This window comes from Dermacentor albipictus, chromosome 1 (assembly GCF_038994185.2).
Source record: "Dermacentor albipictus isolate Rhodes 1998 colony chromosome 1, USDA_Dalb.pri_finalv2, whole genome shotgun sequence".
Classification (NCBI taxonomy): domain Eukaryota; kingdom Metazoa; phylum Arthropoda; class Arachnida; order Ixodida; family Ixodidae; genus Dermacentor; species Dermacentor albipictus.
In genome coordinates, this window is record NC_091821.1 from 75,889,223 (window position 1) to 75,916,027 (window position 26,805).

The 26,805-nt window shown below is 43.5% G+C and overlaps 2 long non-coding RNA genes across 7 annotated transcripts in view; one reads left to right on the top strand and one right to left on the bottom strand.

Moving 5' to 3' along the window:
• On the top strand, positions 1 to 6,669 carry LOC139048056 (uncharacterized). The gene is made up of 3 exons (XR_011507465.1): positions 1 to 516; positions 6,483 to 6,518; positions 6,579 to 6,669. It is a non-coding gene; the product is annotated as an uncharacterized lncRNA (long non-coding RNA).
• The window catches only part of LOC139048048 (uncharacterized), a 22,099-nt gene continuing 1,842 nt past the window's right edge, over positions 6,549 to 26,805 (bottom strand). The window contains exons 2-5 of one of the 6 annotated variants that reach the window (XR_011507456.1): positions 21,224 to 21,294; positions 18,055 to 18,151; positions 8,017 to 8,128; positions 6,549 to 6,673 (exon numbers count right to left, since the gene is read on the bottom strand). This is a non-coding gene — a long non-coding RNA (uncharacterized lncRNA). Of the gene's footprint in view, positions 6,674 to 8,016; positions 8,129 to 14,815; positions 15,044 to 18,054; positions 18,152 to 21,223; positions 21,295 to 23,781; positions 23,806 to 26,805 lie in introns of those variants that run through there. The other 5 variants (XR_011507458.1, XR_011507459.1, XR_011507460.1 and 2 more) reach the window with 5 other exon arrangements.

Here is a 26,805-nt window from a genome sequence, read left to right on the forward strand (position 1 = left end):
TTGTCACTTCCATCTATATTTTGTTTTGTACTGTGCATTCGTTTCAGACCCATAAACTAGCCCAAATTAATTTAAATATCTCATAAAAGCAAGTGCACTGCAGTTGGAGCTTTGGAAATAGGCCTGTGTTTAAAACAGATTCGAGTGGTCGACACATGAAGTGGGCTCATTCATGTGAGTACCCATGTCAGTGCTGTATTGTCTTTTTTTGAAGAGGATTGATCGATTGTTCCTGCTTTAGATAAAAGTCTAGTGATCTAAAGAGCATAGTTTAAAAGGCTGATGAAAAGGGGAACACTTTTGGATTTTGCATGCTAACTACTATCTTGTCAGCTGCTACAGTTTTTGTAAATATTCAGTAAATATATTTGGTGCATCTCTTTTCCTCTGTAACACTTTCATGGAGGTTGCGGCGCTTCCAGACGCAAGACTGATTTATGCAGCAGGCACTCAAGGCGAGAATGCTTTGGCTACGTTGCCATCTGCGTCCACAGTCATCCTGGCACAACCGCCATGGTATGTTGGCCACAGAAACGTCACGTGGGTCGACAATATGTGTAGGCTGCTGTGAACACAGTTGGCAGGCGGGCTTTGCTTGCCTTGTGTGGTTTAGATTCCAGCTTATGATCTTGAAACTCTGGCCTTGTGCTTCTACTGAAGCATTACAAGCAATGGTGTCTGTCCTTTGGCATCATTATCTAAAACTTTTCACCTGTGTTGCCATCTCTTTACAGCAATGTTTCTCTAACTTATCTTATGTTCAAGTGCCATTGTAAGTTCATTCTGGTTCACACATTTGACCCATCCTGTCATGTCTCGGCACAAAATGTTATGGAACCTGTATCTGTGAAAATAGAGGGTTTTCACGCCATTTTCTCCTCTAACACAGGATACTGATGATGTTTAGAGCATCAGCAAATGTCGATAGCATCTTGTTTCTGCGGAGAAATGGGCAAGGAAATGCTCTGTCCTGACAGACGCGTGTACCGTGATGGGGCCAATAACACCTGTGTTAATCAGGCCTTCGCGAGGAACATAGTTGTCACTTTACCTTTAGACCACTCTGGCTATGTCAAGAATTGCTGGATAAAACACACTTCTCTCTTTCAGAAAGAGATAATCGAAATGTTTTGGAGGTTGTCCTAATTTCCTGCCTCTGGCTTAAGCAGGTGTGCAAGGTGCAAGCATTGGGTCCATAGAATTGACTGCACCATTTGAAGGTGCACCACTGTAAATGTTTGGTTTGCCTGCAAGACTGAAACATGCTTTGTTAAGAGTCTTATGGCTTCGGTAAATATTACGTCTCAATGTGCAGAAATACGTCTCAAGATGTTGAACTTTAAAGGGGTACTTACATGATATTGTTGCAGGAAGAAAGCAGGCCCACAAATGTAAAATAATCTATATTTACAACTGATGTTAATGGCATTCAGGCAACTGCCAGACTTCGTCTTCATCTAGTCTAATCCAACTTCTTCCTTCCCTTCACCGTAACGTCACCCTCCCGGCGGGGTAGCTCCGTCCCGGTGCAAGTTATAGAGCATCACTTAATGGGGGGACATAGGGCTTCTGCCTGGCGACGTGAACATCACTGGTGACGTTGGAAGGCACTGAAGGCTGGCCGACTGGGGCGATCTCGTATGTCACGTTGGAAAGTTGGCGTAAGATCTGGTACGGACCAGAATAACGGCAAAGTAGTTTTTCCGACAAGCCGACGCGACGTGAAGGCGTCCAGAGGAGGACAAGGGAACCAGGTGAAAAATGGGAGTCTCGGTGCCGAAGGTCGTAGCGTCGCTTGTGAGAAGCTTGCGAGACTGTGAGGTGATAATGGGCTACTTCTCGGGCCTGGGCGGCTAAGTCAATAGCATCGCGAGCGTAACCAGTGCTGGGTGATTGTACTGCGGAAGGTAGCAATATATCAAAGGGCAAGGTGGGGTCGCGGCCATACAACAGGTAAAATGGTGAAAATGCGGCAGTGTCGTGATGGGACGAGTTGTATGCAAAAGTGATGCATGGTAAAGCTACGTCCCAGTCACGGTGATCGTCGTAAACGTACATGGCCAGCATTTCAGTTAGCTTGCGGTTGAGTCGCTTGGTGGGGCCGTTCGTTTGAGGGTGGTACGCGGTAGCACTCTGGTGTTCTGTAGAACAGGAGCGGAGCAGATCGTTGACGACCTTCAATAGAAAGTAGTGGCCGCGATCAGTCAGCAACTGGTGAGGGGCGCTGTGGTGCAGGATGACGTCGTTTAGTAAGAAGTCGGCGACATCTGTAGCGCAGCTGGTTGGTAGTGCTCGTGCAATGGCATATCTCGTGGCATAATCGTTGCTACAGCAATCCATTTGTTTCCTTTGAAGGAAATTGGAAAGGGACCAAGGAGGTCTAGGCCCACCCAGTAGAAGGGCTCTGTAGGGATATCAATAGGTTGCAGCAAACCAGCGGGAGGCATAGCAGGCGTCTTTCGGCGCTGACACAGGTCGCAAGAAGCGACATAACAGCGCACTGAGCAATAAATGCCGGGCCAGAAGGAGCGTCGTGAAGTTGCTGGAGCAAGGCGAGTCGAAGGTGCTTGGGAACGACTAGGAGGAGCTCCGGGCCGTCTGGACGAACGCTGCGACGGTATAAAGTTCCATCGCGCAAGGTGAACATCCGGAGGGACGGCTCATTGGGCGAGGAGCTTAGGCATTCCATAAGTGTTCGAAGAACAGGATCTTTCCGCTGCTCGTTGCCAATATGGAGGAAGCCGGAGAGGGATAGTACACTGATGTCCGAGTCTGCATCAGTATCGTCCGGTTGATTTGCCATTGTGGCGGCAGGTAGATGACGTCCGCTGCGAAGTTCCGTGATTGTACCCAGCACCTCCACCAAAATGTTGCAGGAAGAAAGCAGGCCCACAAGTGTAAAATAATGTATGTTAACAACTGATGTTAATGGCATTCAGGCAACTGCCAGACTTGGTCTTCGTCTAGTCTAATCCAACTTCTTCCTTCCCTTCACCGTAACAATATTTTTGACTATTCATTTCTTGCGTTAAATCAAGGTCCTAGACTTCTAAACTCTAGAAAAAATTGTGACAAGCTTCAAAGCGCAGTTAGTAATTTACTAACTTTTCTACAGCCAATTTCAGTGTCGTTTCTTTTTATAAAGTGGAACCTCGATACGATTCTGCTTAATACATTTTTTGAAATGTTTTTTTTTCTTTTCCCGAAAATCCGATTTAGTTGGATAATATGTTGGATGATACGATTTTCCTATGATACACTTTATTTTCCAGTTCCTGTGAAGATCATATCAACGAGGTTCTACTGTATTTCAGTTTTTAATTTATTTCTCATTAACCCTTTATTGACATTTGTTGCCTACAGGCAACATACCAGAAGTATGTTTGTCTTGCCTAGTTTCATTGTTCAGTACCAAAATTCTGGCCAGGTGTCTTTGGCCAACACTGAATGAGAGGCAGCGACTGTCATTTGTTAGTTTAGAGCAGGAATACTCGACGAGGAAGAAGTTTGGCATGTGACTCACTGTCTTCTAAAAGTAAGGTCAGAGGATACAGGCCGATGCAAGATATCCAACTGCGGTGGTGTCAGACATCTGAAGTAAAGCAAAAGAAATGTACACCTATGCTTCATATGTGATGAGAGCTGTCTATACAAATTGAAAACAAAGCCTCAGGTGGCTTGGGGTGAAGCCCACTTCCAGATTCCTGCCTGGGGCTATTGTATTAAATTACCCCTTCATATCAGTAAAATCATAAAACTTCCCACATATTTATTCATGAGGTGGAAATGTGCACATCAGCTGCTGTGAAATATAACCTCACCGAGCATTCGACCTCACTCAACCTCAAATTTGTCCATGAGGTTGCCATTGCCATAGCTAAAAAATTTTAACAGCCAACCAATGTTGCATCACTTTGGGAGGTTGAGATCAGCTTAGGTTGACTTCATTACGTCAGCCGTGTGAACCTTGTGAGGTTGGCCATCTTTGCATGGAAGTCTAATTCTATGGCCCCCTGTAGAATCCTGGGGTGCTATAACATAAAATGATTCGAAACTTTTCTATTCCAATTCTGCAATCAGCCCACCACGATTGGTCAAAACTTTTTCAGGCCACTCCAAACTTCACCCGTCTGTCACGCGACGTCACGAAAACCGTGATGGCTCTCCATCTGATATACATGTACACACTGATAATGAATGATTAAACCACACAAAAGAAAAATAATTATTCCTGATTCAACACCTTTTCACCATTAGCCCTCTGCTATTGGTTCAATGTTATTGGGTGACACCCACCTCGCCCGTCTGTCACGCGACCTCACAAAACAGCAAAAACTCACTGCATCAAAGTGACGTGTATGCGAGAAAAAAATGCATTAATATGCCGAACAAAACTGAAAATTTTTCTGAATAGCCAGAGACTGCCCCGTTCTGAAAGGAATAGAATATGACTGCCCGCCGATCGCTCAGGCCCTCGCTACTCGCACCTGCCGATCAGCATGTATTTATTTGCACATGATAAACCTTTTTGCACGACAGTAAAACGTTATCGAGCCCTTGCGGCATGTATACAGCATCACTCTGCCAACTCTTCCTTGCTGAGGATCCGTTTTAGCGGCATTCTTATCCTTCTGTTGCAAGCTGCCGCAATTTTCGACCAGCCACCGCAAGCTAAGCAAGGTGAAGCGGACCAATCGGAGAAGCCAGCACCACCCTCTTCATGCGGTTATCTATTTTCACTGTGCTGGCTCAGCCCCATCTAAACCCTCTCCACTAGACCGTACTCCTCGCCTCTTGTCAGCCAATTAGATAAGAAAAACCGCTGAGTGTAGGCAATGTTATTGGTTTTGAAAGTGAACAAAGGTGACCTCCTATAAACGAGGAGAGTGTTTGATTGGGTTGTTCAGACCACGCTGCAGGTCACCGCCCAATGCTTGCACCGGTGGTTACGTAAATTTGATGTCAGGAGATTGGAATCAAAACAGTTTGAAATCATTTTATGTTATAGCGCCCCTGAATATGCTTTACTTTAGGTGCGTTCGATTCGCCTGCACCGCCTGAACGAGTTCACGACGTGTTGCACCCAGCCATTTGTTCCAGTGGCGCCCGCTGAACCACTCCGTTCATTTCAAAAGGTGCAGGGCTGGTTCATGATTTTGCTGCACCTACTCCGCTGTCGGTGCCGACTTGGTACAGGCATACAGGTGCGACGCAGCAGTGCAGCTGAAAATCCAGCACATGGGCGCAAGCACCATTAAAAGCCCGCTTACGCACGTCTGATGTGTCTACAAGTGTGGTTTGTAGTTAGGCCCACAAGCTGATACTTGTAGTTCACGATCTTTCAAATGTACGCACTCTGTGCACATTAATCGGGCATAACATAACACCCGCACCGCATCTGCACCTTGCCATTCGTTTCGAGTGTTGCACTGTGCCTGCACCGCAGAAACAAGCTGCAGAATTTCTGAACTTCTTATGAACCTCCGTTAACTGGTTCACAGTTGTGCAGATGAATCGAACAGACCTTTTAAGTGCTTCCACATAAAGTTCTTATTTGCCCTTGCGTTGCTTTGTGGCCTGATGGCTGCTTTGATTCAATTGATTCAAATGTTAGATTCAACATTGAAAAAAATTCAAGGATATGAATGCTCATGAAGGCCAAAAATTCAGTGACATACAAATGCATTAATTCTGCACATAAACTAAATATTGTCAAATTTCCTTCTTCCTAGCTGCATTCAGTTAAGCATGCTACTAAGTTGGAATTGCTGGAAAAGTGTAAAAAAAAGGCAATTCTCTTTTATAGTGTAGACTGATAACTGGCCTTACGGCCAGAATTGACGTGCTTACCTTGAGGAGGATGCCAAAAGGACTTCTTCTTGGGCAAGTTGGTGCTTAGATTTTCTAGGTATACTTTGTGGCGCAAAATACATTTCTGGAAAAGGGACAGAAGAAAGGGAGACAGTGAAGTGCCAATCGCGCTTCACTGTCTCCCTTTCTTCTGTCCCTTTTCCAGATATGTATTTTGCGCCACAAATTATACCTTGAGGAGGATGCTTTAGTTCAGTGCCAACTCTAATCTCTTTATTCAAATACATGTAAAATGCAGAAATGCTTTTGAGACAACTACTCGAATAATTTCAATGAAATTTGTTGCATTTGAGAGAAAAAGTTAAATTTTAGTCATTCTAGGCTGTATAATCTTGATTTAGGACCTTGAATATTTAGGAAAAATTGCTGAGAGTCAGTAAGCTTAAAAAATATAAGCAGAAAGTTTACAATGTCATAGCTTTTGTATCAAGTTGTAAACTTCATACGGAAGTCCTTTTAATTTCACAATTTTCAAAATTTCCTGCCACAAAACATTGCCCCCTAAAACAGTGGCTACATTTCAGCGTTTTTTTTTTTAATATGTAACCAACCTCATTGAATTCTGTTGCTGGCTTCAGAGAAAAACTATTTCTCTTTTCCCATGTATTCAGATAGGAGCTCCTGAGATAAAACTGCCTCCAAGTCAGGTAAACCATTGTATTAAAGAACATAAGGAGGAGGAGGAGAAGAAAAAACATTTATTACAGAAAAGAAAGGAAAAGCAGGTGTCTTTCTGCTTGTGTGGGAGGCGCCCTTAGTCCAGGACTCCTGCGGCTCTTGCTGTCTCCCGGGCTCGCCACACCTGGTGTAACAAGAATTGTGTTCTCATCTGAATTACTGGAGTATACTTTTTCCTTTGTCATAGGTGGAAAAGTAATCAGCGACGTTCTTACACCTACACTGTCCTTATTGGTATGTAGTGTGAATAAATTCTGCTTCTGCATTAGTTGTGTTGATAGCATGCTTGTTCCAAATTCTTATTTGTTCACAGAACTTTCCAAAAGGGGAATGTATCCAATAAAATAAAGCACTAATTTACTTTCATGCTGAAGATTCATAACTCTTACAAATTGATGTGGTTTCTACCAGGTGATCTTCACTGCACTATTATGAGCTAGGTACTAGGGTATCCCAGCAACATCATGAGCAAGCAACACCATCTTCTCTCATCTCTTAGAGAAAAAAAAAATTCCTTATAACTTTACTTCACTCTGCAAAACGCTTAAAGCATAAAAATATCGCTCATTTTTTTAAATTTTTACATATTATATTACACAAGCGCATATTAAACAATGAACAGTACTCATTGTCTTCTCCCATCCAGTCATCCCTGGCCCAAGACTATGCAACTGCCAGGTCAGCAAGCCAAATTAAAGAAAGTGTACCACACATGAAATAGGACGCTGAAAAACTTATAAATTGTGTTGTAGTTTAACGTAACCCCCCTCCTCCTCCTACATGACAAAAACTTGTTTGCATGTCAAGGTAGCGTCAGAAAATACTAAATTTCTTTTCTGATTGAAATTAAAGCTGGAAAGTATTCTATCAAGTGCAGAAGGCACAAGAGCATTAGCAAATAGCGTAGCTTTCAAGATTTTTCACACAGTGCCTATAGGTTGCCTTGATGCTGCCTCCAATCTCCCTTGTACTGAAGCATGCACACACATTATACCTCCACTGATACCGAAGTCCCACTCAAAAGTCTCTGGCCACCGCAAATCATCCTGCATGTACCGCTGACAAGGTGTACATCTTTGGAGAATTTATTTCTGATTCAAACATCTGATGGGGCAGAAAACTATAAATTTCGATATGTCACCAATAACCAAAACACGAAATAATATTCCTGCTTGCAGGGACACAAACTGATTGCTGTTACTGATTATCGCTCCGTGGCATTCAAGTGAAGAATGATCTTGATCGTCACTTATATGAATAATCATTCGGTTGTATGGCTGGGATTCCTAGGTCATGTGAATTGCAGTGGAGCTGCTTAGTGTAGTGACTGACTTGGGGCTGCTCAATATTTTTTTTTTTTTGATGCCACTCTAATGTCCGCCAAATAAAAGAAAATGTTTCTTTCTACATTGTGTCTTATCACTGCTTTGCAATTTGCAAGCACAGTACAGCAAAAAGGGGCCTTGCCTTACATTGGTTCTATTTGAAATAGGCAATAGCTATTTATTTCGGCATACATGCTGCAGTTTGTGCTCTGCAGGTCTCCAAGCATGAGTGCCTGCTTCCGAGAAAACGACAGCTGTAAGAAACAAATGACTCTGTGTCACACAACTACAAAAATATGAAATTGCCTGCTTTATGATAAATACAAAAAAATGACAACTCGGGCAGACTGGCAGAGCAGTCATCAATAATAAAACAAGACATTGCACAGTTTATTTGCCTGAGAAATGAGGTCTGCACATCAAGCTTAGCAATTCTCTGCAGCTTGCTCGCCTTATACAATCAGTCCACATTGTTAGCTCAACGTATCCATTTGATGGATTTCACAGTTCTCTTTAACAATCTGCCTGTCCCTTACTTCACCAAATCTGTTGTTGCTGTGAACACCACTGAAATTACAGTGGAATCTCATTGATAAGTGTCCAGGCAATCGTAGCTGTCATTCGTTTTAACATCTAATTCAACAAACCAGTTGGGCAAGGGCCTAAAAACCAGCAATTTGGAACCATCAAGTTACAGTGCACAGGGCTGGGCAAACACTTTGAAATTGGGTTCTAACGGCACAGAAGGTTCGCACTACCTGCCATGGTTGCTCATTGGCTATGGTGTTAAGCTGCTGAGCACGAGGTAGTGGGATCGAATCCCGGCCACGGCGGCCGCATTTCGATGGGGCCGAAATGCGAAAACACCTGTGTACTTAGATTTAGGTGCACATTAAAGAACCCCAAGTTTCCGAAGTCCTCCACTACGGCATGCCTCATAATCAGAAAGTGGTTTTGGCACGTAAAACCCCACAATTTAATCTAATTTTAAGGTTTGCACTACCTTTCCAAATGCAGGCAGATTTAGGTGAACAATCACATTTAAGGTGGAGCTTTTGTGCTGCGGATCTATGGTGTAAAAACACACATTTTGCTTTAAGTTGGCCTTGTTCATCAAAGAAATATATGTGCCATAGAATCTTGACTGTGGGTAATATTAGTGATAGCCACATTAGACAACTGCACCCGTCCTACTGGAGAGCTTCTTTGCATTCTCATGGGAGGAACTTTTGAAGTTCAACCATGTTATAGTTCTGTACAGCGAGGGCAATTTCGTCTCAAGGCCAATGAACCAGGAATGCAAAACATTTCTCTATGGAGTGAACAGTGTACCCTACTTTTTTAAACTTACTAAGCTGATTGAGCATATTTTTTCTGTCCATATCGCCAACAGCAATCTGCCAGTATCCAGAACGAAGATCAATAGAAGAGAAATAGCTGGAATTGTGGAGGCAGTGAAGGGCATCGTCTATATTTGGGAGCGGGTAGACGTCCTTCTTAGTAATTTTGTTCAGATGACGGTAGTCCACACAGAAGCGCCACGTGCCGTCCTTCTTAACCAAAACCACAGGTGACGCCCAGGGACTCGAAGAAAGCTTAATGATGTTTTTATCTAGCATTTTGTTCACTTCACTTAGAATTACTCAGCGTTCCGATGCAAAAACTTGATATGGTCATCGGTGAATAGGCGTAGCATCGCCAGTAGAAATCCAATGCTGGACCGCGAGCGTCTGGCCTAAAGGGCGATCGTTTGAAGTAAAAGATATCTCTGTAGGACGATAATACTTTGCAAAGGCTGTCAGCCTGCGCAGAGAACAGGTCCACCGCAACCATTTTCTTTATGTTGGCATCGGTGCCCGAGGCTAGTGCGAGGGGCATGCTAAGCTCAGAAGAACCATCGCTTGATAAAGCTGCTACGTGATGGTCGCCGAGACAATCAACGTTGACGAGGCAAATACCTTGCAGTAGGATTTGCTTTCCCAGTCCAAAGTTAAAGATAGGCATGCGAGTATGGTTAGCAGTAACAGTCAGAATGCTGTGAGGCACGGTGATGTCATACTGTAGTGGAATGTTGGGCAGGCGAGTGACGAGGTACTCGCCATCAGGAACAGGTAGACAACACAACAGTTCAGTATAGGCTGTTGACTTCGGTGGCAGGCGAATAAAGCAGGTGGGGCGTAAGCGGCACTGGGGTGCGTTAGAAGGTTCTATGAGAATCGGCACCTCAGGGCAAAGGGTACTGGCAGAGCAATCAATAAGAGCAGAATGCGCAGAAAGAAAATAGAGTCCGAGAATTAGGTCATGGGGCAATGAGCAATCACGGTGAAGAGGACAGGAGTGTGGTGGCCGGCAACGCTGACACATGCCGTACATATGCTGATGATAGGCACAGTACCGCCATCCGCAACGCGACCAACGCGTGCTGACGCTGGGGTGAAGAGCTTTTTCAGTTGTCTTCGGAAGGCAGCACTTATAATATAATAGAAAGATGTGCTCCTGCATCGATGAGTGCAGTGACAGATGTAATGGTTGGAGTCGGGCATGAAATAGATGGTAGCTGGCCCATGCGGTCATCAAACCTACCCACGCTGAGGACGTTGTTGAAGGGAAAGACTTGTTCTCATCAAGAACGAGGAATCTGGGATTTATTTACAGTATCTGCATGAGAATGTTACACTTCATCAGTCTAACATGACTGAAAAAGGAATGCACCCTGAAGAGCTGCCAACAGCTCCTTAAATACACTGTCCTCCCGAAATCCCTAGGTGACGGAACACAGCAGTTCACCGCCGACCAATTCGGAGCGTCCAAAGTCATCATAACCAACCCGCCTTTGAGGGGGAGGGTTTACGTACTCACTTCTGCACAGGTTGCACTGACCACACCGAGGTGAGAGGGTTTTCGCAGACACTGTGCTTGACCCGAGCAGGCGCCTATTTATCCCAGAGTTGACCCTGCAGTCAGTGGCCGCCGCATCTGTCTGTTGACTGACGCGTGAGACGAGTTCTAAGCTGCATGAGACGGCACCACAAAATATCTTCCAGGAGCTCCCCTGCTTCAAGCAGACCTTCACGGTGTACACGCTAACAATACTTGCTCCGCCCACTGTGTCTAGCCATCTCGGCGCCCTTCCGTTGGGGACGCGGCGCATTGTCCTTACAAAACCAGTTGCCGCCACAGCCATGGTGGCGCCGATGGGCTGGGGACTGATGTCTGGTCGTCCTTTCAAAGCCAGTCGTCACAGCAGACCTGGTGGCGCCTTTTCGTCGGTCCCTTCCTCAAAGATCGCCAGCCCCCGCTGGTCGAATGTAAGACAGGATACCTGTCAATGCCAAGAAAGTTTTGGTTCGTAGGTAACATGAGCAGAGAATTTGAGGGCAGGGTCGACAACACAGCTTCACCTCCAGAAGCTGTAGTGCCTAGTTTTTTGGCTGCATCCAGGAGGCGATAGGCGGCGAGGAGAAGCGACGGGCCTGGGGCGAACGAGACTGATGGCGTTGAGGTGAGGGCGAGTGGCTGTAGCGAAGGTTCGGAGGTGGAGCATCAGTGGCAGTGGGTTCTAGACGGGTGGCATAGGGAACAGTAGGTCCAAAGGTGCAGGAATAAGCGCAGGTGTATGTCCGAGGAGGTGTATGTCCATTGGTTGCGGCAGTGACGAGCGACGTGGTCGATGCGACAGCAGTGGAAGCAGATCAGCTTGTCATCAGCGGTACGCCATTTGGACGGGTTGCGATATGTGGCAGAAAAGGAGTGCCGGGGACGAGGAGGGCCGCTAGAGAACGGGGGAACGCTGGGTTGAGTCGTTAAACACACAGAGTTCAGACCCATGTTCTCAAATTCCTGTCTGACGACGGCCTGAATCCTGGCAATTGTGGTTGCTGGCGGGTTGAGAGGTGTTGAGGAGAAGGCTGGCCAACAGGTGGCCTCGAGCTGGCGGCGAACAATACGGGTTAGGTCATCACAGGTGGTCGTCTGATGTGGTCGACCCTCACATGTCAACTTAAGCAGTGTTGGGTAGCTGCGTGATGTGGTGTGTGATACGGCGGCTCTTAGCTTATTCAAGGCGACGGCATTCATTTATCATGGCGCCGACAGGAAAGACGTTGCCGAAAACAAAAAATTGAAAGCATCGTCGGCGATGCCTTTTAGCCACCTTTTCTGCTTCAGGCATAGTATCGTGGGCTTTGTGGCAAAGAGCCAAGACGTCTAGGATGTATCAAACGTATGGCTCTGTAGATGTCTGGACACAAGGCGCAAGAGCCTTTCTCGCGGCAACCTCGCGCCTGAAGGGGTCAATGAACAGTTCTCGTAGCTTTACTTTGAAATTGTCCCAGCTAATTATCTCGTCATGTGTTTGGAGTCACACGCGTGGGGTGCCACCGAGATAAAAGATTACATTAGCAAGCATAATTGTTGGATTCCACCTGTTATTAGCACTGGCGCATTCATAGAGCTTGAGCCATTCATCAACGTCTTGTCCCTCCAGGCCACAGAAGAGACCAGGGTCACGATGTTGGGCAACCATGACGATAAGAGCAGTCGGACAAGCTGAAGCCGTTGCAGATGCGGTCTCGTCACCGGGAGGTATGGTGACAAGCTCGATATGCCGACCACTTCGGAGTGCCGTGACGTGGACGGGGATCGCTAACCTCCACCAGAATGTTGCACAGACACAGACGAAATACAGAGATGAAAGAGGCTATTTACATGCTATTTACACTGGAGCCAGACAGCCAGGCCAACACTCGCTCACGCCATGAGCCCAGACACACTTCATCTCTTCCTCGCGGCGGCTCGTCTCTTGAGCATCTCTCGATGAGATCGTAATAATATGAATGTCTGTACTACATAGTGTGGTGTGTAGTGCATGACATGGTACGGTAGATGGAGAGAGACAAGAAGCAGACGAGAAAGAATGTGCACGCAGAGGCGAATTCTGTACTGGATGGAAGACGACGAAGAGCGTCCGGCACGTGAGCACGCAGCACTAGAAGAAAAAAATAAAAGGAAAAGGCATCCAATCAGAAGAAAACACGGAGCTTCCAGGGGCCAATCAGGAAAGGACAAATCGACCAGAGCGGCAGAAAAGCGAGGTGCGCTGGCAGAAGAAGGGAGAGTTCCAGGAAGCGACGCCAAGAGAACGTCGGCCACCGGACCGGGAGTTCAAGACCAGCCGGCAGGTTCCGGACCCGAGCCACCAGGACTTCACCCAACCGGGACCTCCTGCCAACCCATTCCTTAACTGATCGGGTAGGGTTCATCGGGTAGGGATCGGGTAGAGTGGCTTCGCCACTCTACCCGATCATGAACTGCTGCTTGAAACCGGCGAGTTTCTGCGCCCATGGGCAGAACGAGAGCAGTCGGGCTATGGGCCTGAGTTCTACGCCCAGCTGCCTGGCCAGAACACCACCGCCATCTGCCGCCGCCTGCCTTTCCTCTTCAAACTGGAGCCACTACACCCTGGTCGCCTATTCATCTACCGATCCCATCGACATTGCGGTGACACATTACATTTTTTTCTGTTTTCCAAATCCCCTTCACTAATGAGACATTTCGCAGCATCCCCCCTTCAAGTATTTATTGAAGAAAACTTTCAATCAAGAATTCATTCATGCTGATGTAATTATGCAATGAATTACAGAACTTCATTCAAAGAAATTAAATGGAAACCATTAGTCGGTTGGACTACACCTTAACGTGCAACATAATTGGTGAATGCATATCCATAATTTATTTCCTTCCATGTCCAGTTAATGTCCAGTCCAGTTCCAGTTAATTTCATTGCTCTCGGAAATTTTCTAAATTTTTTTTGTGCTTGCATTACTATGACCACAGCTAAAGTAATGCAAGGCGGCAAATTATTCACTGCTGCCAAAAATCTAAATTTCTTTTTTCCCACTTGTCGGCAGCAACGCAAGTGGAAAACTGCTTAGCAAGATATGTATCTAGCAAATACATATGCAGTTGGCATCTTCATAACAACAGAGAGGTGGATCATGCTACACTGAGGCTCAAGGGCTAACTGCACAAACCTAGCTGAGCTAGACAGGGTGGACCAGTGCATGGCACTGGCTCGGGTCAGGCCAGGGAAAAGTGTCCATGCAGTGCTCTACTTTTATGCACTGTTATCAAGTACTGAAATTTCATCCTTAAAAATTTCTTGGTCATGCAAGCATACTATGCTCTTCTATGTCCATCACAGTTGCCTCTCATTTTCACAACTACCTAAGCTTTATAGCTCAATATAGCTGTAAAAATAAGGTATACTGAAGCATACACTAATGTTTTGTTTATGTGTTCCTGTCGTATGTTGAAAGGCAACGTTTTGGTTGCAAGGCGACTTTCAGTTGTTTTGCCTCGGTACCATGACAATGACGTATTGTCAAAAATTCATTCAACAAGAGAGATAGCAGTTGATGCCACAACGTCACGCTTACCTTTTAAGTAGCCGGAACACATTTTTACACAAAATGAATTCGCCCAAGGCGCCCGATCACGACAGATGTTGGTAATTAAAGCACTATTTATTTCACACAACTGTGGCACCTTCCTTGCAACTGTTGCATCTTCCTTTCCTTAAATTCTTTTCTTTTTCACACGGAAGGGGTGGTTTGCATAAAATTAAAATATCCGGATACACAAAAATACGGAGCAGTAAAGAAAGGTGAAGCGGCAGATGAGCAATATTCTCGCTCCAAAGTAGTGACAAATGAGCTGCTGCAAATGCTTCTTAACAGTCATGCTTTAACGGTGCGAGTGGTGCCTGCATTATGTTTAGAAAAAATTTACGATGCACTACTGATGTTTTGCTTCGTTTAACATGCGAAAGGTAAACAGCGCGACTCCGCTGTTATATACTCTGCGTTGTCGCAAACTAGTGAAAGGCGTCAAAACGCATATACAGCGCGTAAATGGATAAAGTAAGGCTATCAAAAGCTCACTTTAAATGCAAATCGGAGCGTCGATCCTACGCGTCTTGTTGGAAAGACGAAGCGAGTGCTCTTCAAAACGCAATAAACAATGGCCACATATCGATTTATCAATAAAGACTGTTATAAAACGCTTCTGTGTACTGGCGGTGCAAAAAATAGAAACTGTTTGAAGAATTTAAACCATTAAAACTGGGACTGAATCCTTCAATGACACGGACGTCCTACAACAAACCAATGGAATAACATAACTTCCGAGCACGGAAAACAAGATTAACGGTTACAAAAAAAAAAAAAATGGTTTTGCTAGTTTCTGTTTCGGTTTCTGATGCATGAAGCGCCACCTGCTTCCTGCAAAAAGTGCCATGGCAGCTTCCTGTTTACTTTTCGAAGTTGGCGTAACTAACGCAGCTGAGTCTCGAAGCTTTCGTGTGCCGTTAAGCATAACGCAATGTCATTAAATAGATGCTGTGTGTATTTGTGGAGCCTCTAGAAAGTCCTGCATCGATACGTGTGTGTCTTTGTATACGCGCCATCTCTGGAGGTAAGAAAACCCTCTCAGCCAGCTTGCGCCGACCTTCGTTGCAAGGGCAATATTTGTAATTTAACTACATGCTTTATCGGTATACAGCTGCATCTGACTGCCACTTTCTTATTGGCCTGATGAAAAGTGGTATTGAAACCACTACATGGGTAATACCGTAACCGTAATCTCTACCGTAATCTACCGCAATCTTAACCTGCGTTTTCGTTTCCTTCAGTTCTAGTTCGATTTCTAAACAAGATCCCATTTGTTGGTACTCATCGTTCATTATATGCTTAGCATGTTGGCCTCGCCCGATTTGTCCAGAAAAATATATGTATCATCGCCTTATAACAGACACGTCGGTATCGGAGAAGCTCGCAGGTGGGTGTGCCCTTTTCACTGCCTAAAGTACGTATGAACGACGTAGATAATGACATCTAGTGATTCATAAATAACTTGGAGTAAAGAAATGCTGTGTTGCTGCGAAATTTTAGTAAAAACAAAGCAAAGATACGCCTGAAATGTTTTTCAGTGAAATATTTATGCACATACTTGGGGACGTCTTCTGAAACGTTCCACTTCGGCGATAGTTTGCCTAGGCAACAATTTCGCCTTCAGGCGCGCGCCGAGATAAGATTGCATAACAAAATACAAATTGCATAGCAAAATACAGCGGTGACTACCAGCTGATGCTTTTTGCGGGAATTACAATATATGTAGCAATCAAAATGCAAGAAAAAGTAGCAACAGAAAAAAACAAATTAAACACCTGTGAGTTTACTCAACCATGCACTTGTGCATATATATGCGCTCACAGGTGGTTCTAGCTTTCTTTTATTATGTCCGTGTTTTGCTGCACTACCCAGATACCATTCCATGATGACCGACCAACAAGCCCATATTGCCACCCTTGTCGATTTCATTTCAAGTACAACAGGCTTTTTTCAATACGTTCCTCGGGATTCCGGGCATACTGTTGCCCTCAATGCCATGGCTGCCAGCAGCATGTGTGTCCTAAGGTTCTGTATTCATAACAAGCAGCTTCCACAGGATATAAAATCGTTGTTTACTGGTTGCGCACTATTCGGATGTCGATCACGGAAAAAGAATTTTGAAGATTGTACGTGCTAAACAACTTCAGCAGGCGTGTCTCCACAGAGATTACCTCAGCGTGCAGATGTTTGATCAGTATGAGCCGTGCGTCGCAAGGAATCTTCTGTGGAGGCACCTGCACTTAGCTGATCAGGTCACCAAGTTCCTTTGACAACCTCAAATAAAACTACTATGGGCTCATGTGAACAAGGATTGACAGAAAGCAACAAGTGATGTCTACGTTTCTGAAGGTTTCATCCTACCCAACAGTGTGTGCAAAGTTCTTGGCCTCGGTCCAAAATTTGCCCAAGCTACCAGCTGGACTAAACCGGAACTTCCCTGTACGTCATAAGTAAAGTGTCCAGAAGAGCCCCGTAAGAAGATGGTGTGAGGATGAACTCGGAAGGTTTAGATGCCCTGTTGTGATGTAAGCCCCAACCTTCTAAGTTACCTGTAAAATGTGTAGTCTTACCTGAAGAGCAATTCATTGTGTGTCATACCAGCTGACAAAGAGGGTGGTTTTGCAGTTTTTTCCTTTAAATGTTTCTAGGAGAAAGCCAGTCAAGCAATTTCTGCAGTGTTCAATGAGTGTAAGGATGTATCACTTATGAAAGTAGCAGCGAAACCAAGTGAAATTTACAGAAAGTTGAATCTCGATAAACTAAGGAAAAGTTCAAAGATGTAACTTTTAGTAAGTGCACAAAGAGGATGTTCCTTTTTGGGTCATATTTTCCGAAAGGGGTACCTGGCAGAAGCAAGCTGCCCCGTACCTGGTTTCAAAGCTGAACGTTAAAGAGATTGATGACCAGTTTCTTGTAAAAGGTTCTGACGAATCCTTGATTTTGTTAGGTTTCACGGCAAAAAGGGCTTCAAGGCCTTCTCAGCTAAGGTCAAAGAATTATATTATTCTATCCTGCTCAATGACCTTATTCAATGTGTCGAGGATTGTATTGACAAATATGGTGCCGTAAGGTTTTCACAGGAAGCAGGTTGTTTCAGTAGAAGGGTATTTAGAATTATGGTGTTTTTACATGTCGCCAACCTTTGCACAGTGGAACAATAGGCTGCATCTGCAGAAGAAAGGCATTTGCATAGGGTTGTGTCTGGCTCCCGTCTTTAGCAACCTATATTTAGCACAATTAGATAGGCACATGTATGACCACCTCACGGGACTAACAGTTTTTCAGCGAGCTTTTAGATTGGTCAACAATTTTTTCGTGTTTCTGGATTTCCCTAGTAATAGGTTTCTAGAAAAATGTCCCGATGTCCAAGATTTTTTGCGAGTGTTTGAGACCTCTTGAAGTGACTTTTGAAGTGCAATACGTTTCAGTTTCTTGACTTTCAGTTCATCTCTACTGATAGTAGGACTTGCTGGGCTTACAGTCCATGAGCTAAGAAACCCAATTTCATTCAGCCCATATGAATTTGGTGAAGAGGGGCCTAACTAATAGGGATGTCTTTCTGCCCACTGCTGCACATGTGGATGTAGGCCGAAATTCAAAAAATGTTTTATTGTTGCAAAACACGGGGACCATGTTACACGTGAGATAATCAAAGCGGGAGAAATTCTACATTTAAAGGATAGTTGCATAAGCAACCCTCTATCGCTCTCACTGACAAGGAGATCAGTTACCTCGGGCTATCACCACGTTGAATTTTGTGTGGCTTTGTCATGGCGTTCTAAGCATGGCTGGTGGGCTATTGTGTGACTGTATAAACAGCGATGCTTTCTGAAAAGAAAAGAAACAGTTGGAAGTTCAGCGCTCCGTTCTCTCTTCTATCCCTTCTGGTGGCTTTGTGCTGTTAACCTGACTTTGAAGCATAATTCATCAACAAGCCCAATCTTACACCCTTCGTAACTAACATGTGTTTCAAGAACGTCCTAATGAAAACCACTTTCCAGCAATCGGCTGCAAGCCTTAAGGAGGCTGGTTACCCTAACCACGTGTTGGTGTCGGTGGCAGAAAGGCTGCTCAAACAGGAACTTTCGAGACGATGCCTCCATGCAAATGCAAGAGCTAGCAGCCGTGACCAGGTGAAAACTGCTGTGATTCCGTATATACACCAGATATCACATAGCCTGAAAAAGATAGGACGCCAAGGTAATGTGCGGGTGTTTTTTCAGCTCCAAATAAGCGAAGCACCTTGTGTAAAACCACTAACCCAATAAGGACAAATAAGCCGGTTTGTGGTAGCATTGCAAAGATGAGTTCGTCGGATGCGCTGTAGGAGTGTTCTATCATATTCCACTGTCATGCGGTAGATGCTACATAGGCCAAACCAGAAGATGCATTAATGAACACTTAAGAGAGCACAGAAATATAGTGTATCAGGTGACGATTTTCTTGCTTTGCATTGCAATACATGTCCATGTTGCCCTCTCTAAATGACACCGCTATTATATACAGGGATAAGCGCAAGTGTGTAAGATTAATAGTAGAAACTGGACAAATCCTATCGGCCGCTGACCAATGTATCAGCAAACTATCACTATCATTGTCCGTGAGAAAGTTAGATTATTTGCGCATGCCATGAAAGTTGACTGCATTTGCAATGGGTCATTTAGGTTTCTTGGTGTTTTCTTGTTGTACCGGTTTTAGACAGTGTGGCTCTACTCAGCCATATATACAGTCGACTTCCATTAATTTGATCATCTTTCTGGGATTTTACTTGCCAAAACCAGTTCTGATTATGAGGCATGTCCGTTAATTCGATCCTGACGGGACAATTGAGACTGGTCGAATTAAACAAAAGGCATAAAAAAAACATTGAAACATGCCATTGCTTCACTTTGCAGTACTTGCCTTTAAAATTAACTTTGGCCGCGTTTCAGTTTAGCGCTACACCTGCAACCATCAATAGCTACCAACATCGGGGACATTAAGAAAAATAGTTTACTATTTTTCTTAATGTTAGCTTCACTGCAATACAGCCATGTTATGCATAGAACCATACCAAGCAGGGAAAGGTACCATTGTTGCAAGACAGCACGTGTTCCCTAATTTACATACATGCACATGTGCAGTCTCCAGTCGCAGTATGAGCACCAAGATGCCTAATAGGTGTATGGGCAGGCCTTCAGAGTTTGATATATTCACACTCTTTTGTTCGCTTTTAACATCTCCTCAGCTTAACGCAGTTTTTTCAACTTACTGCCTTCCTTTTTGCTAGCTTTCCCAAAACACATGATTGTTTTCCACTTCTCTGTGCACGGCACATTTAGTTAAAGAAGACGTACTAGGCCTCATTAACGGTCTCATGTAGGAGACATGCATGGAAGGTTAAAAAAGGACTCAAATCACCACTGAAACGTAAGGAACAGCTCTGAATGGCTGCCAGTATGCTTATTAGGTGGCTAGGTTCTCCTACTGTGACAGGAGACTGCATGGCTGTATAATCAAGGAACACGTGCGATGTCCTGTGACAGTGGCCCTTTTTCATTCTCGGTATGCTTCACCACAGTAAGTTGCATATGCTTCAGCGCATAACACGGCTGTATTTGGGTGAATCTGACCAGTGAGGTTCGAATTATCCGACGAAGGCCAATTTTGAGATTGAAATAACAGAAATGTATTTTATTAAATAAAAAACAATCATCAGCAAACAACTTTATTTAAAAGGGGTGACTGTCTACTTCTATATCATTAATACATATTAAAAATGACAAGAGGCCAAGCATGCTGCTTTGAGGAACACTGGAAGTAACTGGCACTTCATGGGAAGGGCAATCGCTTATGCTGACAAATTTTTTGTGCTTAGTTAAGTATGCAGAGATTCAGCCAATTAAGTATGGCAGAAGATTTGCGATTTAGAGCTTCTCAATTAGTTTAGAGTGTCAAACAAGCTCAAACGCTTTTCTGTCTGCAATACAGGAATATAACATCAATCTGGCCAGGTTTATCAAGAATGCTAGCAAATGCTTGCATGTATAAACCCGTGATCCAACTTCCAATAAATCGTTGAAAGTACCACTTGTGTGTGTCTCCTCTCTCGTCTGTCTAGTCTATGGTTTCTGCGCTAAGCACTAAAAAAACGTACCAACAATGTTAAAAGTCCACCCTTGCAATGTAAAGTTTTTGTTTTTTTTCAAGAATACTCCACACTTCTCTGAAATGTGAACATATTTGTTATTCAATATTCAATAGGTCAGTTTCGTCAAATATCCATATTTAATTCTATCCAGAAATATCAGAATATGAAAACACCTACTACATATAGGCCTTGAGTGGAGCAGTATGGCCTTAAATTCGTGTAACCAATGCTACTTACAGGGAACAAGAGGTGAGTCTGGGGTTTTATGTGCAAAAACCACGACATGATTATGAGACACACCATAGTGGGGGACTCCGGATTAATTTTGACCACCTGGAATTCTTCAATGTACACTCAATGCATGGTAAACAGGTGTTCTTGCATTTCTTCCCCGTGGAAATGCAGCTGCTGCAGTCGGAATTTGATTCTGCGCCCTTGGGATAAGCAGCACACAATGCCAAAGGCATTATGGGGGGTTTTGAAACTCAAGAGGTGGAAAAGAAACCGCGGCAAGCGTTAGAAGAGATGTTTTTTAGATTCTTTGACACATGTAATGCCAGTCACAAACAGGCCTCTGGTCAACTGATAAGTTTGTAAATGAGAGTGACTGAAAGGTGATAGTATCTGCCGCACCAAGATGACATCAGGAACATGTTCACATTGTCCAAATGATAATTTTTAAAGCCTCAATTGAGAAAAATCCATTGGCTTCCTAAAGGCGAGGCATCCTTACTGCGCGACTAGAAATTACTAAGCAAAGCAAAAATTACCTGCTGTATATGTCCGCTCAGGAACTGCAGTTCCCTTTGAGAATGGTCACCACATGCACCTGACTTTCTCCCTAAAGATTCCAGTATGTGTAATTATTGACAGAACGGAAGATTTGATAACTTCTAACTGCTTGTTCTCCAATTGAATACAAGTCAAATGGTCAACAGCTATTTGATTTACATTTGACATTTTGAACATTCGCACAGCACAAATATGTACTCCAGCCATACTCGAGAAGAATACCATCAGTGCAGGTAGTGAAACACCTGACGAGTAGGGAAAAAAAAAGCTTTGTTTTCAGGGCTCTGAAATTATTTTGAGTTTTGTGCAAGTGCACCGTCAGTAGCGTACCTACTGGTGATCATCAAGGGTTCAGCATTTAATATATCTGCTCTTACCAACACTAACAATACGAGATATTCCTCTAACAATTCTTTCCTTCCTCAAATAAACACTAAATTAAACCACCCCATATTAAAGCCTGCCGCACAGCATTAACATTCAAGAGAGACATGAAGAAATATTTACTATCGACACTACTGGCTACAGACTCATTACTATGAACATATATTATATACAAATTTATTTTACCACTTTCAGTGCTTCTGTATTTGCCTAATGTATCGCTTTTATTCTCTATATCCCATTGTCTTTATTCTTTTCTTCCTTATATTTAGAAATTTTAAGTTTTTTGTCACACAGTATATATTTCACTTGTACTTTGCATATTGTAGCACATTTTTGTTTCTAATTATCTCGTACATTAACCTTGTGTTCTTTGATATGTGTCATCCCTATGTTTCCACAACGTGCCAATTACTACATTTTTATTTATTCATACGCAGCATCTATTTCATTTGCTTGTATTTGTAAGCACCTTCCTTGTATTTGATTACTCGCTTCATTAACTTCATGTATTCTGATGTGTATCACTGCTATGTTGCCATAATGTATTAATTACTATATTGTTAAACTACTAATAGGTCCCACTGATAGTTTAACTCCGGGACCTCCTTCTGTACTAATGATGAATGATGAAATAAAATTTAGGTATTCTGCATCAATTGTGTAATTATTAGGTATTAAACATCATCATTGCTAGATGTCATAGCGGCACCACTCCCCAGGTTTTGAGCCACCTCTAGTAGAACGAACAAGTGATCTTTTTTCATGAAGTGGATTGGCTTCCCACATGACATCATTAAGAATACACAAAGCAAGCCTCCTCATTTAGCTTATTTTTAGTAGGATATGAAGGCATAGTAATTGATGTACCTGTAAAAGTAAACACACTAATGTAAGACATGTAGATGTTTCTTGAGTCCAATGGCAGACTTGCCTGAGATAGCAGATTGTCTGCCACTGTTATCTACACACATACTATCGACTAAAAAAGTTTACGGACCACGGGATCTCAGAAAATGCTAAATATCCGAGCAGCCTTTAAAAGTAGCCAGTAAAACCGCACATCACAATGTTCGCATATACTAGTAGAGGCTGGAAATGGAAATACCAGGCTTCGTTTTGAGGCTGCGGAGATATTCAGCTTTTTGTGAGATCCCTTCATTCGTTAACTTTTTGGGTCGATAGTACATTTGTATGTGTGTGGTAGGGAAGGTATGAATTAGAGAGTTTCTCTAAAAAAGCAGGGCTTTGCTATAGATGTGCCAGGCTGTAGATGTGCAGGCAAAGAGTGAAAAAGAATGCAATGTTTAATAATAGCACAGTGATGACAGCAAGCAAAGCAAAGCAGCAGAGGGGTACATGTGGTGGCAGAAACTTGCACTGTACCTATTGCACTTATATTCTTGTACTGCAGGTGAGTGCAGAGACTAAGTTACCGCGACTGCACACTGTACAAAACATAAGCACTCTATGTAAACTTCGTTTTGAGGCCATCATCACCACAATAACAAAAAAAAAAAAAGCTGCATCTCTAAGTCATACGTGAACACACTAGGTTCAAGTAAACTGCAAGTAGCCAACACTACTGTCACTGTACGATGTCGTGTCCAATGAGGCGGGGCATAGCCAAGGCCACATAGAATAAAAGTGACATTGGAGAGGAAAGGCTTTAGAGGAGGGTAATTTTTAACCACTTGCAGCTCTTTATATAGCATGGTGACATGAAGCTTTTTTTGAGTAACCATTCGAGGAGAGATACTGTGTACGTGTAGGTAACACACCAATAAAATAGTTTCAGGGACCCTTTGGATGATGAGGTTAACATTTAGTCTTTTTTTCTTTATGCACCCACAAGGTTCTGTTACATATGTACAGTTTTTCCGTGAACATTTTTTTTTCTTATCAATTTGTGTTGTACCTGTTTTTTCACCAACAAACTTCCAGTTGTGAATAGGTGCTCGTGTGTGTTCCTTACTTTCCTTGTATGATTTTGTTCTGTTTTCTTTAACTTCAGTCTTTCCTCAGCAGCAATGCTGATGTCATTGTTATTGATTTCTAGTGCTTTAAGCTAATATGGCCAGTCCTACACAATAGACAGAGAGTGAAAGAAATGCGCAAGATATACATGCTGGGATGTGAAGTGATTGCTTACGATGGGGCAGGGTGGACATCTTAGGGAATGATGGCTGGAACAATGTAATAATTATTTTCTTTTTCACACTTTCTCATTGGTCTCAGCAGCATTCTGCTTACATTATCATCAGCAGGTCTACCAGTAAATGATAAACAAATTCTGACATTATACCAGCCTTGCTCAAGATGGACAACTGAGCTATTTCATGATAGGAGTGTTTGAAAACTTGCATCAATACTGACTGAACGAAATGCCATTTTGCTTCAGCTACCTAGAAAGAACTAGCATTAGTGGGGTTGATCTCTTGATATGTCTTATGGTAAATGAATGGAGGTGCATTTGCCCATTTAGAATGAGAATAGTGGAAATTAATGGGACATTGAAAAGACACTTCAACATTCCGACGGTTGTTACAATTATGAAGGGCATGACAGTTCCCGTAGCATTACTGTTCTGCTTACCATTTAAAGGTTACCAGCTTACTGCTGTGGTTTGGACATTAAACTCTACATTCGACCTCACATTGGGCGTTCTTGTTGCACCTGCCTTGAACCCCACCCTTTCCATGCATATGAGGTGTGTTGAAAAAGAAACCGAACTTTTGCTATAACAGCTTTGCTGCTTATGGTACAACATCGTAAGTGCTGTCCCCTTCAAAATAGTCCCCTCTACTGGCAATGCACTCTTCCCATCTTTTCTTCCATTTTTGGAAAGCCTCCTGGAATGCAATTTCTGGAATGGCATGCAGGTCTCTTCTCGCATTGTCCTGGATCTCCTCTACGATTTGGAAAGGGTCTAGGTCCGGAGAATATGGTGGGTGGGGCACAAAAGAAGTGTGGTGTTTCGCTAAGTAGCTGCGGACAAGGAGCGACATGTGAGCCAGGGCATTGTCATGATGCAACATTCAAGCCTGATTTTCCCACAATTCAGGCCTCTTACTGCACACAGAATCTCTCAAACATGCTAGGGTTCCCTGGCAAACTTTGTTTACCATCTAACCATGTGGCACAAATTCCTGACGGGCAATGCCTTTGCAGTCAAAAAACACAACCAACATCACCTTCATTTTTGACCGACTCATGCGTGCTTTTTTTGGATGAGGAGAACCTTTGGCCACCCACTGCGATGACTGCACTTTCGTTTCAACATTGTAGGCATAAACCCATGTCTCATCGGCTGTTATGATGTTCTTAAGAAAGTTTTCATCGTCAGTGGCAGTGGCAAGCATTTCCTGGCTGATTTCAACACGGGTCTGCTTCTGTGCACCAGACAACAAACGTGGCACAAATTTTGCACTGACACGACGCATCCCTAGTTTGTCACTCAAAATTTCATCACATGATCCTATGCTGATACCCACTTCATCAGCGACTTCTCGAACAGTCAAACAACGATTTCCACAAATCGCAGTTCGAACTCTCTGAATGTGGTCATAATCTGTAGATGTGGAAGGTTGTCCAGGCTTGGGATCGTCACCGACCAACATTCTTCCCTCTTCAAAACGCTTGAACCAACCATAGCACTGCGTGCGACTCGCATAGTCCTCCACGTATGCTTGGCTAAGCAACTGAAAAGTCTCTGTGAAACTTTTCCCAAGTTTGTAGCAGAACTTCACACACACACACTGTTCTTCCAATTTCTTCATTGTCACTTTGGCACCAATCCGAAGAGCAGCTTGTTCATGTGCTCACTTCAGCGGCTGTAGCTCGCCAACTACGGTCAGAGCGAAACACGGCAATGGCAGTTTGTTGTCTAAACCTGCCACTACATGTGCTCAGTAGCCGCAGCGCGCTCCCTCTGCTGATTGGCACACTATTTCAAAAGTTCGGTTTCTTTTTGAACCCACCTCGTATATATTACTGCACACACACACACACACGCAAAAAAAAAAACCTTGAGTCATAAGTGAGCACTGTGTCTGTCCCCTTTCCTTTTCCAATCAGTTGACACTGTTTTCACTCTAAATACCTTCTAGGAACTAGGCCCTCAAGAAACTGTCTTGCAAGTGCCCTATATTATCTGTGTTGTACAGTTCAGTTTGTCAGTCCACCTAAATTTAGCATTGTTTATAAATTCTGCTTAAGTGCTTCAAGATTTTATGTATTCTGTACACTTCTACAGGTCAACACCACCACATATTTCATGTAAGTAAAAGTTACTATGCAGAAAATGCTCGTTTTATTTGAAGACCAAGCAGCTTAAGTGATAATGCATGTCCTGACTAGGTAAAGTTAACGAAAAGTGACCAAACATATTTTTCAAAGAAAGGCTATGTATATGTACTACAGGCAATACAAACCTCTATTTGCATGCCGCTGCTATAGGTCCCATGACCAGTGTGACTTGCTTTCTGTAAGCAGTACAGGCTGTACAGAGCTGTCAAGTCAGCTAGTCTTTAGCCTATCTAGCTTGCTTTCCTGGTGCTTTCATGTATACAAACCAGAAGGCTGCCTTCTACAGTATTATGCTGAAGATTATAAACAGTTGCCTGACGCTGTGCCTTGCAATGTTCACAGGCATTTGGCTTACCAGGAGACATCATTTGTGTTGGCAACAGTAGGTGAGAGGTAAATAAAAAATAAAGTACACATTAATTTAAAAGCCTTCATCTCCACTACATTGTGCAACATGAGGATGCCTTTCCAAAGGAATGTAGCCAGTGCCATCTGCAACCACATTGCTCACCAGCTGGAGTGGCTTCATTTCGACACTGGTGACACGCAAAGACATTGTTGTGCTTGAAGTGAGGTGCATGTAAAGCACCACAATCCAATAAAACTGCTCATATTTTATACATGTACTGCGTTTTTGCTCCCGCTTTGATGTTGACATGATGAGCCTGAATGCCATCAGCCATCCCATACAAAAACTGTCCCAACTTTCATTCAAATGACTCAACCTAACTGTGATAGGCTAGCAATTTTCTTGTTTGGATATGCTGTTCAGTTTGTGCATGTTATAATGCAGGCATACCACCAATTGAGTTAAGCATTGTAAAAATCAAGTACACTACATTGCCTACTTAAGCACATGAACATTTGG